The sequence below is a fragment of the Caloenas nicobarica genome, chromosome 1 (genome assembly GCF_036013445.1).
Source record: "Caloenas nicobarica isolate bCalNic1 chromosome 1, bCalNic1.hap1, whole genome shotgun sequence".
Classification (NCBI taxonomy): domain Eukaryota; kingdom Metazoa; phylum Chordata; class Aves; order Columbiformes; family Columbidae; genus Caloenas; species Caloenas nicobarica.
The window spans coordinates 191,739,091-191,754,784 of NC_088245.1; the positions used below are offsets into that span (position 1 = coordinate 191,739,091).

Here is a 15,694-nt window from a genome sequence, read left to right on the forward strand (position 1 = left end):
TCTACTCATGTTGCTCTCTATTTTTCCCATGGTTCCTTGAAATATAAATGCATGGTAGCAACTGCAACTATTTCAGATATTTATTTAGTACACATGCAAAATGCTTACTCATCTGTTTTCAAACACGTATCAGCATTTACAAAACCAAATATAGCCAGCTGTTTTCTGTAAGGAATTTCAGTCCCAGGAAGGCTTTAACTAAACACTTGCACTGTATCAGATTAGTTAAAACCCCCAAGTTTCTTCAGCTCCTGGTAACGGTTTGGCAGCTTTCACTGACATTAACACAGAGAGTCCATAAACACATGGAGTAAAGTATGTTCACAATCTCATGTCACATGTGATGGTTTTCATACAGCTCTGTAATTCATATGTAAAGTGAGGCTATAAGAAACCAAAACCTGTCATTGCAAAATATTTAAATTCATGCACACAATCCTTTTCAGTAAGAACTACATATACATGAGCTTCCAAATCCCAACATGCACGTTTTATATTTTTCACCTCTGCAAAACACTTTAAACTATTTACTAAAAAAAGGATAAGAGTTGCCACATGTATTCAATAAAAGCATTCATACATAAAATTCACTATCATTCCAACAGAAAAATCTCATGTAAATCTATAATGACCAGATAATTAATGCAAAGTCTTACCTTTCCCTGAAGCAACAGTTTCCAGTAGTGATCTCTCTTAATGCTTTAATTTTGCAATGTAATTTTCATAAATAGTTTTCTAGTTCAGGCAAAGATGGGTTAAGTGCAAGCAGCCTGGATGCTCTCTTGCTTGCTTCCTGGAGATCACTCTTCTGCATTGTGAGCCATCACAGCTACCTAGGGAAAACGACAGGCGATTTAACCTTCCTGCATCTGGACAACATGATATATTACTGCTCCCAGATTAAGCAAAAGATTAAACAAAATCCAAGTCTTAAAACATGACCTTCAAAATGGTATTTATCTACCAAACATTTCATAATAGATGCTGTTAAAAGAATAATTGCATCTTTTCTTACCAGGAATTCATGCTCTTGGATAGAGACACAAAAGTCGGAAAATTATCTATCCAAATGTTGTAAATTTTTAAAATTACAACTTGTCTTTACAATGACAATATAAACTAGCCTTTTTGTTGTTTGGTTGGTTTTGGTAGATTTCTGGTCAGAAACTACAAGCAACAGCAGAAACTGCATTATGCTGTAATTCGTCAATCAGAAGTAAACAGAGTGGCACCTCTGGAAAATAAAAATGCTGAGAGTAGGAATCTTTTACTGTTCAGGTACAACTACAAGGCCCCTGTAAGAACAGGAAACATTACATTTCTATTTGGTGCAACCACATGCATCTAGCAGCCAATTTTTTAATTCAGTCTAATAACAGCTGCAGGCTCAGAAACAAAAGTTATTCACCCATAACTATTCTTTGAGACAGGCCATGTACATTTACTCTTATGCTACATAGAAGCAGCACAAAGCTACCACTGCAACATTTCCTCACCTAGACTGGATGACATCTTCTCAGTCCCCAAATATCCCAACACAGAGATGGCTTTTGGACTGCAGGACTGTTCTTACTCAGGTTTATGCCTGGGATTCACTGGTCATGGAACCATGAGGAGCATGAAGTTGTCTCTGGTGCTCCTTCTCTGAGCAATATGCTCATCGTCTGCTGCCATGTTACTGTCAGTGTGTCCCAGGTTTTAATGCCACTTCAAAAGGTGGAGATGGAAAAGAAGCTGAGAGTTTTGAGCAGATCCCAATAGGAACAAAGGCTCTGAAGCTGAGACTGCCACCTGCACCATGTCTATGTGCAAAACCACTGGCAGCAGACGTGGGCACCGCACTTCGAGGGAGAGGGCTGTCCCGTGATGGATGTGCCCAGAGGCCCACAATGCTGGATTATCAAAACCAACTTGCATTTTGTTACTACGAGGAGAATTTGAATGTTGTCTGTGAGCTCAAGGAGTGATGATGCTACATAGATCTGTGAAATGAGTAAGACACCTTGTTTGCTAACTTCAGTATGAGATGCAGTTGCTCGGGGCCTTGTTCAACCAAAGTGTTGAACACCTCCATGGACAGAGTCAAATCCACCTGGACAACCACAGTGCTGTCAGAGCAGCCTCTTGAACGGTTTTTCTCAACCTGAATACTCCAGACCCATGACAGCAAACAGGACAGTCCAACTCCAGCAACACTGGCTGACCTGTTCAGCCTCAACAAATGTTTGATAGGGCACTTAAAGATCTACTGAGTTGATATTAGCAAATGATACTCAGTTTTCTGCTATCTGATAAAGCGGTGTTGTACAACCCTGTCTCCTCTCTCCACCCTTCCCTTAACAACAGGAACCACCCTCACCACTTCACCACATATTATTAAAGGGCTTATACATTTTTATTTCTCTCTCTTCAATGCCTTCTTCCTTCTGTATAGCCCTTTGAAGATCTTTTCCATAAAAACACAACAGTACTTCTGCCCACACTTTAAGAAGCAGTACTGTAAGTCTGGATAATTCTCTTCTGGCATATTTACGCAAGAGTTCAGGTTTCCTGAACATTAAGAGAACTATCGAACTGTGACATCTAAGTCAAAAGTCACTGAGATAGACAGGGCAGCTGTGGCTCAGATCTGCTGCTTCAAACTTTCTGCAAATGTGGGTATCTTTTTGTATGCTATACTCCGAATGCATTTTAAAGATAAGGCCTCATTGTTTAGACGCTTTTTGGTTCTGGAAAATGAGAAGTGACAGACAGCAGATCTGACAGGTTCCTGAAACTACTCCAGTTCCTCATCTCCCTGCTGAGAAGCCCGTTCGTTCACGGTTGTGAGATGCTGTCAGAGATGTACAAGATTTTTGGACGAAAATTTGTTATCAAGTTTTAAACTCAAAGAAAATCCCAATAACATGGAATACTTCAGGTTATCCTAATCAGTACAACAGAGTGGATTTAGTCCATCATACATCAGATCTGTGCAGTTAGAAGAGACTGCATCTTAAAAGCAATCACCTTTTTCTGCATATTCATGTGATAAATTTGCACTTTCCAGTCTCTGGTAGCCAGAAGTCATTACCCTTCACTTTGTGGGGAGGACAGTCAGGAGGAGAGGGAGGGAGTGCTTTCCATAACAGACTCTCAGGCAACACTGTAAATACTGACTTTCATGGACACACTTCATTTACAAGAACGGGGGCAAGCTGAATCAAGCAATCTCCAGCCAAACGCTATAGCCATGTGCAGACACACCACCTTTTCAGTCCAGTATATAAAGGGCACAGTCTCCTCTACAACCGCTGCAGAAACCAGACCCTGAACAAGGACAAAAATTAGGAACCTGAAATAAAGTACAGTATGGATATGATTAGTTTGACTGCAAAGTGTTGCACAACGATTTGTCTTATGCTTTCTAACTTTTTATTCATTCTCCTTCAGACATTTCTTGGTAAGTATGTTATTTCTACACAGGTGTTATTTACACCAACCTATGACTTTCATAGATCAGGTGTTTTGTTACATCGGTCTCAAAATATACACAATACAACAGGTATAAGTCACAGAGATCATTGGCACTTCCACTGTGCCCAGCTTTTTCTTCTGAAAAGCAGGATTTTTATTTGTGTCACTTTTTAGAGGTAAAGAAAATCAATAAATACCCTAAGTAGGTACACATTGTTCTTGTAAATATTATTGCTTAATGGGCATTTCTGAAATAATCTTCATAACTGAATAATATTTACAAGTATAAAAATTGTGGCATTAAATGCACAAACACTGCAGTAACTCCACAGCTGTAAAGTAAGATCCCAAAATAAGGAGGTTTGTCAAAACACACATTGTTCTCCAGAAAACAATAAAACTAGTGACGGTAGGAGCTGCATCACTCCAGCACCCTCTGTTGGCCTGCCCTCCTGCAGCACCTTACTGCCTGCACTCATTTCAGAGCGTCATTTGTTCCGTCCTTAAGGTATGACAAAGATTCCTTTATACAAAAACACACATGAAAAGGAAAAAAACAACAAAACAAAAAACCAAACAAACACGCCACATCTCAGCTCTACTGACAGAAACTTGAGATAGCACAATGTAGCTTAATATCAGAATACTCAGTACTGCTGGACCTGTCATGCATTAGTCCATCTTTGCAGATGGTCAGAATTGATCTGTCTAATTACAAGGGCAAAATTTTCTTTACAAGCCCTCTCTTTGTCTGATATTTCTAATAGATATCAATACTAAATAACATAGACACCAATACTAAATAGCAACTCATGTGCAGCTCCCACCAATAGAAATGACAGCTCTCCTCAAAGAACAACTATTTTTATGGGACATCTTTCACCGTGGCAACTGAGAACTGACAATACATGCATTACATAGACTATCATCCTCAAAAGAAACTGCTCAAACCACTTCTGGCCACGCACGCAGATAAATAAAATCCAGATGCCAGATAGAAGGTGATCTACATATAAACTCCATATACTGCGTTCTGGTGAATGGCCAGGAAAGGCAGGACCCAAGCAGGTCTTACTGAGCTGTCTGGCTGCTTCCACCAGCCAAATGGTTGGCAACTGTCTACTTTATCTACCTACAGCTAAAACCTAAAGCCAACACTGACCAGAATCCAAGAACCAACAAAAGAGCTTTTCTTAGCTGACCTTAACAGCAGGGAAAAATTTAGTCTCAGAAACGTAACCAGCTATTGCAAACCTGCTCCTAACACTGTCTTTTAACTTTGCAACTTTAAGCTCTGTACAGTTTTGTACCTGCCTAGTTTTGTTTTCACAGCATCCTATCTGCTCACCCGAAATTCATACCCACCATCTCTCCACCCTTCCAGGCTCTGCTCTCTGCGTCTCTCTTTTCTGCGTGCAGCTTCACATGATTATGTCCTAATATTTCTGTGTTTATCAGCTTTTGGACAGTACTAATAAAAACCGATGGTCAGATAGTAATCTCCAGAACACGATGAAATGCACACAAACTTTTGCCAACGAAATTTGTAGTACTTGTCAGAAAGCATCGCTTCTCTATTTCAAATATTTACACACATGCTTCTACTTGGAGTAATTCATATTTTACCACTTAACAGGGATGGAGAAATCAGTTTGATTTGGAATGTCAAGATCTGAATTATTAGAGTCAAATATTTCTTGCACAGAACAAACTAGAAACTATCTCACAAGATCTGTGTAGTTCATTTGAGGTCACTCACAAACCAGTCCAGAAGCCAGAGGAGGACCCAAACTGAAACCACATCCCTAAACCTCAACACTGAAAAAAAGCAATCGAGCATTTGCAATGCATGATGTTATCATCCATTTTCAGGAGTTACTATTTTGAGAGTTATTTTCAGGCATTTATATTCTTGCTTTACACTCATTTCTGCTGGCGAAGATTTCTTTCTCTTTAGCTGTTTTATTATTTTAAAGCAAATTTACTGCTTTATTTTTTTCCATGTTTAAAAGGTCTGGTTCCAAACAGTAAATGGTAGAAGTTATTTCCTTTAAGACTTGGCTGCTCATTAGGTGGCTGGTTGGGGCTGCAGTAGCCTGTTCAGTAACAGGTTATTTACGCAATGAAGTTCCTCTGCCTGGCAACCCTAAGGGTGGGGTTCAAAACAGCAACAGCACCAGTCACATTCTGCAACTGAAAGTGAGGGAAAAAAGAAAAAGAGATGCAGGAACAAGGAGTGTAAGGGGAAATACTGCTTTTCTTTATGACAAATGCAGCTTACTAAGAAAAGAAGGTAACAAACAACATAGAAGAATGAATCAAAGGCAGCTGAAGTATTTCCCACTCGAAGTTGTAATTAATTCTGAGATCATAATACGATAACAATTACTAAGATAAATAATTCATGCAGAGAACACGTTAATCCCTGCAGAAGATCATGTAAATACTTTGCTATTCTGGCAATGATCTTCCCTTTCCATTGAATAATGAAAGAACCTTCACTTATAAAAAATTCTTGTTAAAAAAAGTTACTGGTAAAATAGCTGAATATTTTGGATACTTGCAGAGCAAGCATTAGTATCTTTGTGCTGAGATGTTAAATTGAATAAAAAGTGAGGGCAAATACTAAAATCACTGTTGATGGAGTTTTAGGAGTAAAATTAACTATTAATTTAATTTACTAAGTTTGTGCTGGTTAAAAGTAGACAAAATTATAAGACAAGATAAATCCCATTATTTTGGAGATTTATAAAGAAATCTTCTGTGAAGGAATCAAGGAAACCAGTTACCTCAAATATTAGTGAATGAGAAAAAAACCCCCATCAAAACTATCTGGCCCTGTATCACTTCATTGTTCATAAAAATTATTCCATTTAATGATTTCCCCACCCTCCCCAATTCACAAGTCTTTCCCTTCCTCTGCTTGCCCAGTAACTGATGAAGTACCACAGCAAGAATAAGCTTAGCTGGGGAAGTTATCCATGTATATTCATCTAGAACTTGTATTTTTCATTTTTTGAAGTATTTAATGCAGAGGGGAGCAGCACCTCCCAGGCAGCAGGGATGCGCCCAGCCAGCCCCCGCAAGGCCGCGCCAGGCCCAGCTGCGCTCGCTTCACTCCAGCTCTGGCTGGATGGCACAACAAAAAGCTTTTTGGGTGCTGGAAGGAGCAGGGCAGAGCTCTAGCAGTTGCTTGTGTCCACCCAACCAACTGCACTTCTCTTCTGGTTCCGCCTGGCCAGGCCTGAGCAGCCTGCAGCTGGTGCGAACAGCTCGCAAAGGCAGCGTGAACATTTCTGCACAGCCACACAGCTCGCACTGTACGTACAGCTCTGGTCCTCGTGCTTTTTCCTCATGCTCTCAAAGACAAGAAGGATTCGTCTGTCGTCATACTTCAACTCCTACCCCAACGTACTGGTCTGTTAAACGGGAGTCTTTTCTGCTAACTATGTTGCTTTACACAGTAGAGTAAATGCACTAAATGCATTTACTAAATCACAGAATCATAGAATAGTTTGGGTTGGAAGGGATCTTCAAAGCTCATCTAGTCCAACCCCCTGCAATGAGCAGGGGCATCTTCAGCTAGATCAGGTTGCTCAGAGCCCCGTCCAGCCTGGCCTGGAATGTCTCCAGGGATGGGGCATCTACCACCTCTCTGGGCGACCTGGGCCAGTGTTTCACCACCCTCATTGTGAAAAATTTCTTCCTCAGGTCTAACCTCAATCTCCTCTCTTTTAGTTTAAAACCATTACCCCTTGTCCTGTCATAACATGCCCTTCTAAAAAGTCTGTCCACATCCTTCTTATAAATGAAGAGTCTTTTATGCTCTGAAATAGATTGATAAACATACCTGTACTTGGCAGGAACTATTCTCTGATGTGTTATTATACAGTCCCTGGAGCTCAACTTGGCTGATTGATTCTCACCAAACATATATAAGGTCACACTTTTCTTTTACATTTACCTGATTTGTGACAAAATGTTCACACCACCTATTGACTGTATACCCACACATCCTGATTACTATTAGCAAAGGCAGTTCGCTAATAAACATTCTGAGGTCCTAAAAACATTTATTTAATTCACCAGCAGACAATAAGATGAAGTGATACAAAATAAACACCTCAACTACTAAAAATTGTTAAGTGCAGGCTGGGATCAACCTTGTTTGCCAGTAGGGTGGCACTACATGGATTAGTGCCTCTCGCCACAGTCACTGACAGCTCCATGTGGGCGCTCTGGGGAGCTCCACATTGATGAAAACTCTGAAAATTAATATCAGTAAATGCCATCCCATTTTAGGCTTAAACTCTCGTGTCTCTGGCTATTTTATAACAGAACATTTTAGAACGCAACTATTCTACATAAATTTCACCTCAAAACTGCCCATCCGTCTTGAATAGCTTTGTATTTCTCAAGGATTTCAAGAGTGAAAAGGACAGAATCAGGTGGTATTTCAAATATCTGAGAGGGTTAAAAAAATCAATACAAACCACAAACAAAAAAAATCCAACCCTCCCTCTAGTTGACATTAACTTTTGTGGGGAAGACTCGAGCACGGCCAACACAAGTGAGCTGGGGGGACAGAACAGGATGTGGGATGAAAGGATCTCGTTTGCCAGCATCAGCACCAGTTCCTCCTGCTGACAGTGATCACACAACCACGGCCTCGTTCGGAGTCAAACTGACAAGGGGAAAACACTTCATTGCTTATAAGATAAGGAGTTTTCTACACGTCACTAAAAAGGAGGGTGAATGGTGGTGGGGTGTTGCGCTCACCACCAGCAGGACAGCGCTGCATTCTCAGAAGAGTTCTTGGCTTTGCTGTCCTCCTGCCAGCATCTCTAATGGGGCATCAAGTGTTGGTTGGGTGACTCCAGCGAAAGAGGAGGTCCATTAGAACAAAAATATGAAAAGTAATCCTCTTCTACAAAAATCTGATGTTTATTTTAGTATTTTCTGTGATGTGGCTGGCTGCAACAGTTTTCAGATGGGAACTACTGCTTTTGTTTTGCTAGTTTTAATTAAATTCAATCTCTAAACTAGCATTTCATTAAATAGTTTTCCTTTTTCTGATCTCCCTCCACACTCTATTTTGATTAATCAGATATGCAAGCAAATTCAGGGACCCAGACACTGCAATTTTAAATAAACAAACTCCGGATGAATTTCTTAAGCCATCTGTACAAAGCATCCTAAACGAGATTTAGACCTGAACTTTTCCAGCTTTTCTTGCAGGCATGAGCAAGAAGAACAATTTGAAAGACGGGCATCAAAACTGGTAGAACAGAAATCTGTTCTCCAGAGACCCTTTTCCTATCATGATCTGCATATTTTTTTCCCCTGGCTAAATAGCTTAAGGAAAAAAACAGACAAGCAAAACACCCACTGCAGCCAGTACCTTACCTTCATGTTACAAAATCAACCAGCTTTTTAATTTAGTTTAAATTTCCTTTGCCTAATTAATAGTCAAATTCTGTAGTACAGCATTACTTTTTTCTTTTTCCAAAGCAACTACTTCTTTATTATTTTAGACAAAAAAGAGTAGAAAATTAATAATAAATCTAACTAACAACCAAGCAAGGCCTCCCCTTGACTTACAGTTGACTTATCCTTTTTTTATGCCTTTACATATAAAGACCTTCAGAGTGAATAATTAAGAAGAAAGACTAACAGAAGTAGCACGTAAGTAACTTTCAACTATTAGAGCCAAAGTTTCTAAATACGAGTAATCTACGAAAAAATACAAACGCAAACTCCAGGTGCCCAAATTGATAATAGTGGTGTTCTGAATAATACCTTTAGTGACTGCACTTTCTAGCTTTCATGTATATGATGATATCAAAACCAAAGTTAGAATAAGAATCACGAAGACTTTGAAAACAATAGATGAATTTTTTAAAAATTGAAAAATTATTTAAAAGATGACTTCACTTAGGAAAACTAAACAATTGAGAAGGCATCTCTAAGGACGCCTTTATACTTGCAATCAATATTGCTTTCTTTGATTATACAATAAACCACTGTTAATCTTGCTGCCAGTGAACTGCTTCAGAATTAAGCAGAGATCACTTTATTCAAAACTTACACCAACAAAACAAGATGAACATCTCTCTCAACTAAACATTCTTTTCTCAAAAGTATTAATAGTGAGCAGAGCCCTTGATGCATTTTTCTTCTGCACTGTGCTCAGAGGAAGATCCAAATCTGTCTCTTACCCTGAAGCCTCTGACAAATGTCTATCACTCTGTTTAAAAAATAGGTGGAAAAACTACATAATACAGTTTCAAGTTTTGAGGGAGAAACTTGAGAATACCCTGTTTTCCCCCAAATAAGACCTACCCCGAAAATAAGCCCTAGCATGATTTTTCAGGACGCTTGAAATATAAGCCCTACTCAAAAAATAATCCCTAGTTACAGTTCATTTTAAAAGTCTATTCAAATAGTGTCCAGGCAGCTATACATGCAAAAAAGAAATAAGTTTTGGGGCAAAAATTAATATAAGACCCTGTCTTATTTTTGGGGAACAGGATATCTGTGCTTTGCAATACTCAGCACTATCAGCTTTTCTGCAAGAAAACACTTATAAAGAAATAATGGAAACAAATATTAACGAATGCATGCAACGTCAATGTTAATGTTCTCCTGTATGCAAATCATAGACAGTATCATGTACAGAATTAATTTACTGATGCTTAGCAACCCATATGGGAAATAAGGCATGGAAAAAAATAATCTAAATTCCATGGAGATATAACAGCAAAACCACAAATACCAGGTAGCTGAAATACAGGCTTCACTAACCCATTGAAAAGAAGATACCCCTTTGCCTTTGTTGGAGGCCTATGCACATAAACAGGCTTTGATGCTGCCATTTTTTCCAAGACGTTATTTCAAAATTTCTGAAAAGCTAATTAAGGAAAATAATTGTCTGTAGTGTTTATGCAATAACACAGCTTTCCTTTGCTGTGTATAATTTTATAACACAATTTTAACTGACCAGTAGACCGCAAACCCCAGCCCAGGTCAGTTCCACTCAGCAGAGCTCCACACCATCGCACAGCACCAGTCACAGCAAAGGCAGCTCTGCTGCCAAAACCGTGTCCTCGCTCCTGCAGCACCCCAGGAACCACCAACGTCCCGAGGGGAACCTTTGCAGCTCTCTAACTTCCATTTCAAATGGACAAACAGGAAAACAAGGCTGAGACAACAGCTGCTGTTCACTGAAGAGTCTCCCATTAATTATGGGGCCGTGCTGAAAGATAAGTGCTGCTCAATTTTGAGGTTAAGGGTGGTTATTAGCTCCCTCAAAAATAAACTTCGCAAGTCTTTTCTCAAAGGTACATTTATCAAATTCACATCACCAATGTCATGTGTATCTGAGGCCTTCAATGTATTGGAAAATCCTACCCTTTTTTGCAATTCATAAGGCTGTTTTCTAACATTTAATGTGACATTGACTGAAGAATGCAGGAAGAAACACAACCATTCTACCAAGCAACTACATCAAGATCTTTTCGAAGAGGACACTACAAAGTATTCCTACTGCATATACACGGGTCATTGCTTCAGGCATAACACAAAACCTCTCTCCTATTCAGTACAAATCCATTGTTGAACCATTGTGCATATAATACAAGTATGAAAAAAATACAGGTTTTGAATACAGTTTCTTCTACACAGACCATGGTTGGTCTGTATAAACCCATCAATGTATAAAACACCAATGCAGGTTTTTCATTTGAGTCAGTCCTGGGATAGACCAAAAAAATCTGAAAAAATCTGAAAACCCTATGTTTAAATATGTGTATCTGTGGGAAACAGGGATATTTAGGCGTACTACAAACCAGCTGACAAAAACGCTGATCACTTTAATATGTATCTAATACCTCTATGATCTTCTGCCCCTACTATGTTTAAGAAATACAACCCCTCTGCTTTTCCTCTCAGCTTGCATGTCTTGATAACCATTAGTGGCAATTTGCCTGTTTGTGAGCAGAAAAATGTGCAGGAACCCTGTGCAGCTTTAGGAGTTAATGAAGGGAATCAAGTGTCTCATCATGTAATACAAACCTGAACTTTTTCTTATGAGCTGAATGCTACTCCCTACTTATTCTAGGCAGTAAATTAACTAAAATTGAGCACGATGCTGATATTTGTCATCCTTTAGGACATCTCTCAATTCTTTCCCTTGATATTTGCCATCACTATTTCACAGTAACTACTGAATTAGTTTTGATTTTGTTCTGTTTCGTCCTTTTTCAAGTTCTAAATATATGGTCATAACCTGGATATAACTTAACTTAACCTACAGAACATGAAGAGATCTTTGTTTTAATGAGGCATTTACTATAAGATGATTTGCCAATTTGATGCATTGGAAGAGTGAAAAAAAATTTGAAATTAAACACACAATATTAATACAGAGATTACTTCCTATCAGTCAATTTTTTCCCTAAATAATTTCATTCAGCTTTCAAGCAGAAAAAACAACACCCCCAACCTCAGGATTGTTGTGTGCGAGACAACTGCATGCATTTTGTTTATTTTAATGGGACTAATTAATAATGAAAAATAGCTCTTGCTACTGGGATTGCTAAAAAAGAATTTACAACAAGTTTGCTACAGTGCAGCTGGACTGTATTTAGACCTATTGTGTATGTTCACTGATTTCCATCATACATTTATAAAAATAAATGACACATTTATTAAGCAAAACTGTTTATAAAGGCATGATGCCTGCAGTTCTTTTCTCCAGCAGATCTACAATGTTTATCCCAGAAAACAGCTTTCCATTACTTTGCTCAGAGATACCTTCTCAACTGCAGTCAGATTTTTATCTGTTTTTAAAAAGTATGTCATTAAGGTTTATAAGGACACTTGTAAGTACTGTTCCTTAATTCAAGATGGCCTAGGACACCTTACTAAATTACTTCCAAACTAACGCTTTAAAAATTAAATTAAGAGCTATTTTATATGACTAAAAGCAGAAGGAGGTAAGCACACAGGCACAAGGTTATAACTTGTCTTACTGAATCCTATGACACACATTCTTATTTATTTCTGTTATATTTTTAAGACATAGAGTAGTACATGTAGCCAAACACAGCCCATGCTAAAATCTTCCATTTTTGAACTTTTTCGTTTAGGCCTGAATTCTCAATCTTAGCACTGCAGTAACTGTATATTTGTGTGTTCTCGCACACATAAGCCATTGGTACTTTGCTTAAAACTTCATGCAAAAACCCGTCACAGTCTATGCTAATGCATTTCTCCGAGGTTTTTTAAAGTAAAAAGCATGCACGAATATCAAAGAGCACACTGTAAATGATCGTTTCTAATCTTAGACATGTATCAATTATTCACTAGTTCGTTCTTCTTGTGCTTTATCGTATAGACTTCACCATGGCAACACTATTCTTCACTTCCTAGCCTTTATCAGTGAATCTGTAAACTAATATTAGATTTAGCTGTTGGATTACTTGATATTCTACTTATTGCACCATGAATGTAGACATGTCTCTCTTATTACACCATGAACCATACAGAGTTTCCAGGATATCAAGAAACATTCATTTGCTTAGCAATATTGAGACAGTAACTTTTCTAAGAACTAGTGAGTTTGTCTTTTACCGGTAAGTAGAAATATTGAATTACCACCAGTAAAATTCAGAATGGAATTTAATTTTCAGATGCAATACCTGTCCTATGGTCGTTATACAAATTGGGAAGTGGTCCATCTTTCAAAAACTATAAATTTTAAAATCACTATTAAGCTTTAGGACCAAATAATTTGTTTTCAGCAAGTACCTGAATTTAAAAATGTTATCATATCTGACAGTCTTGGTACTATGCAATTTACAGAAGATGCAATTTACATTTCAATGTTTTCTTTCCCCTTCACGTTTTCCAGGATTGTCATGCGTATCATTTTCCATCTTCTCAAAATAAATGCATCTATTTCTAGAAGCTTTTGGTCCAGCTATTTGTCCTCTCCAGTGAGTATCTTCTTTCTGTCTAATTTGCTTTTTCTTCACACCTTTTTCCAGTGTTTCTCCAATGCTCTGGGTCCTGTTAATTCTCACCTTCCTTTCACTGTTCCATCGCACAATCATACTTCCTTTCCCCTCCGGTTTGTGAGGATTGTTTATGTACCTCGTTAACCTAAAAGAGACATCTTTAACACCTTAACGTTGCATCGTTCCTCCCCTCAGCTTGTAAAGCCCAACAGCCAACATTTCCTGTTTGCTCTGCTCTTACACTTGCTTTTTCATCAAGGTGTTCAACCCGTGGTATCTCTGCTGGGTCTCCAGGGAGCACTGTGCTTTTGAGCATATCATTAATTATCATCCTGGCAGCAATTTCTAAGATTTCTTTAATATGTACAAATCTAACTAGAGTGTTACCAGCACAGAAACAGTGATACACACAGAGAGCTGCTGGCCCTTCTCAATAAGTCCTTAATATTGTTCTCTCATTGTCCTTGTTAAAATGATGACCTGCATGATATTTCTCTTAAAGAGCAATTATTTTTACCACAGTTAAAAGGAAAAAAGGGCTCTGAAGGAGCTATCATACCACAAAAAATAAAAAAAATCAGACATTTCAGAGTCTTGCAGTAGGACGGATATTACCTAGAGTGAAAAAACTGTTACTGGTTTATGCTTGGCTGAGACGCAGTTGTCCTTTACAGATCTGCAAGCCTTGGTGAGCATTCCCTTCATGTCTGGTATGATCATCAGTGGACTCTTACTGCCTCTTGAAAGTAGAAATTATAACCCTTGTACTGAGCAGGTGTCTGACAGCGCGGAGCAACACAGTGGTTTCCTAGTGCTGGTCTTTCCTCCAAAATCTTCACTTGTAGAGTCCCACAGGGATCCACCTTCTTTCCACACAGTTCAATATATGTGAAGATAATAGGGTAAACTGTGAAGCAAATTGGATCCGAAGTTTATTAATATTTTCACAGCCTCATAGTTGTCAATTAATATGTTCAAGAACACAGGAGAAGCAAGCATAGCTGCCTGAAGCTACCTCCTCCAGGCAAACTGATGATACTCAAAGGCCAGCATCAAGGCCCCGTGCAGCACCTCTCCACCCTCCCTGGGGATCTGCTGGCTGTGCATAAGGCTCACTCCTCTGTGCTGCTGCCAGAGAGCTGGGAGACGAGCCGTGTGGCAAAGAGCTATGAAAAGCCTTGTTGGGGGTTTTCCTCTTTTGCTTGTGAGCTCTGCTTAAGCTCCGAGCCTTGCCCTGGGTGTCTGCGTGAGCCGTGCTCCCGCTGTGCCCGCACCCGGCCACGTGCAGCTGACTTCACCTTGGACTTGCTCCGTGACTACAGGCCTGTCTGGCAAATGAGGCTGTTGGCCGACCATGGATCCTGTCACCAGACTGCTCCTCTGTTCTTGTCTGGCAGTGTGGGGCCATGCTCTTTGTTGTCACCCTTGGTGGCCGTTGGTCTCCCTCGCAGAGCAACCTCATCCTGCTACTCCCTGACAATCAGGCGCAAGCACAGAAAAACATGAAGCTCCCCGTAAGGGACGGTGTTAACATCCAGCCTATGAAATCTGCAAGCCGCAAATACCACTGAAAAATGCATGTGGTTACACTTTTTGAAACACTTTTTCCCATCCACCAGTGACAAGGTCACGACACCTCCATACTGTATTGTGAGTCAGCCCTAGTGATACACACACCCACAATACACACGGTTAATCATAATTCTCCATATGTAGATATAAAACCACCAGCCTTCAGTACATGGTACTTTTTTCAGATGACAGAAGCTGCACCACCAGCAACAGAGGGCACTAGGATGACACCTCCTCCTGCTTCAGTTTCTTTGCTCCCGCTCAAGCTCTGGCTAAGTCACTAATTTTCAGTAACCTCCTCAAAGCTTGCTGGGGAACTGCACACTCCTGACTGCCTTCCACACACAGGGCAAAACTTACGCTCTTGATTCAATTTCTTCATTAATGTACTAGATAGCACGTACACCAAATGACCTCAGGAGCCAATTCTCACCCCTCACATATAAGCCACACAATTTGCACTATGCAGAAACATAAATTTCAGCCCCAGTAATGAAGTGTAGTACTCTTAGATCACAGTACAATTTGAAAGTACTTCGACAAGGGACAAAAAAACCAAGACAAAACAAACCAGTCCTTTGGTATGACTACAACAGTTTGAAGAGCTGGTGTCACAGCCAGCCAAGCTCACCTGGCAAACACAAAGC

General features: G+C 39.4%; 1 protein-coding gene across 2 annotated transcripts in view; it reads right to left on the reverse strand.

The window, feature by feature from the left end:
• FRY (FRY microtubule binding protein) overlaps positions 1 to 15,694 on the reverse strand; it is a 241,792-nt gene that overhangs the window by 210,748 nt on the left and 15,350 nt on the right. For both annotated transcript variants that reach the window (XM_065627032.1, XM_065627031.1), the window contains exon 2: positions 657 to 833. The gene's annotated coding sequence lies outside the window, so the exon portion shown is untranslated. The remainder of the gene's footprint in view (positions 1 to 656; positions 834 to 15,694) is intronic.